The sequence below is a fragment of the Solea solea genome, chromosome 1, assembly GCF_958295425.1.
Source record: "Solea solea chromosome 1, fSolSol10.1, whole genome shotgun sequence".
Lineage (NCBI taxonomy): Eukaryota > Metazoa > Chordata > Actinopteri > Pleuronectiformes > Soleidae > Solea > Solea solea.
The window spans coordinates 19,442,984-19,444,428 of NC_081134.1; the positions used below are offsets into that span (position 1 = coordinate 19,442,984).

Here is a 1,445-nt window from a genome sequence, read left to right on the forward strand (position 1 = left end):
AATGGAAGTGAATGGGAAGATGAGCCTTCCTGTACAGTTAACAGTTGATGATCCAATTTAGAGGAATGTAAACTACAAGTTAAGGCACATATGCGTAGACACCAGTGGGATTGACGGGTGGTATCATCCAATCAGAGCTTGGTTGCTGGCGACGCCTCTGAAATTGATGCTGGCCAGATTGCAAATCTTGAGGCTTCAAAATGAGAGTTAAATCCTGTAATCTGTAGGCTACTGTCTATTTTTCCTGTAATTATCTCTGTCGATGTTTGATACGGGTTGTCTAGAAGACCAGTGTTTGCACTCGGTTGGCCTTATCCTCAGTAGGTGCTGTGGCTTAGCTGGTCAAAGCACCTGTCTTGTAAACAGGAGATCCTGGGTTCAAATCCCAGCAGTACCTTACAGTTCTGTGTGAATGTGCATAACAGCCACAATGCAAATGGGATTATCTGTGGGGTTGGAAATAAACTGTGATTTGGTATTTTGAGTAAGTGAGAAGAGTCTGACATGGACTTTATCTGTGCTGCACGTGTGAAAAAAAGAGTGTCATTGTGTTCAATATGACTTACTAAGTAGACTCTGTGTTGTCTTCTTGACTTGGCTCTGAATTGGTAAACATGATTGGAGTTGGCACTTCCACTAATCACAGTCCTTTCAGGAAAGTCTTGCCACTTGCCGACAATGTTGGTAACACCACCCACCAGACACATTATTTGTGAAACCGCAAAAAAAATGGATTTAGTTACTTCGGGTGCTGTGAAGTTGTTCGGAAAAGTCCGTAAACAATCATAGTTGCAGAGAGTTGCGTGGATGAAACAAATCCACACTCCCCCAAGACGCTCCCTCAGTCATGTCTGATAGTATCCCTGGATAGAGCCCGTTTTCAGGTGAAGGATGCAGTTTAAATATTTTAGGTCATCTCTTTTCAACCAAACCAAACCAAAGAGGCATCAATAAAGAATATACCCCATAAGCAGTCACTTTGAAAATATCTTCAAACATGTCCTATCAGTACTTACTGTCATGTCAACAGTTTTGGCATGTAATGAACCCATAATGCATTTAAACGGGCTTTTGTTGGTGACTGAGTGCAGTATGCGCCATAGAATTGAGGCAGGAGCATCCATTATTCAGGAGGTGAATAATGCACAATGAAGGGTTCAGCATATTAAGTCGGGGATAAGAGGGATGTCTGCACCCATAAAAACTGAGATTAAAAGTTTGGAGGGAGTACAGTGGTGTAGGTCGCACTGTCACTCTGCTCGTCGAGACAAGTGGAGAGCGGTGCTGACAGGGCAGAGAGTGAAATTACAGTGTTCATTAAGCTGTCTCTAAATCCACACTCAGCCCCGAGCAATGTCTGACATGCTGGTTAATGCTGCTCTACATCACACACACACACACACACACACACACACGTGTGGGCGGAGAATACTCAATGCATAAAA

The 1,445-nt window shown here is 43.3% G+C and overlaps 1 non-coding gene across 1 annotated transcript; it reads left to right on the forward strand.

Moving 5' to 3' along the window:
* The first annotated feature begins 323 nt into the window (after window positions 1-323).
* On the forward strand, window positions 324-397 carry trnat-ugu (transfer RNA threonine (anticodon UGU)). Its single transcript has one exon. It is a non-coding gene; the product is annotated as a tRNA-Thr (tRNA).
* Window positions 398-1,445: the final 1,048 nt, after the last annotated feature.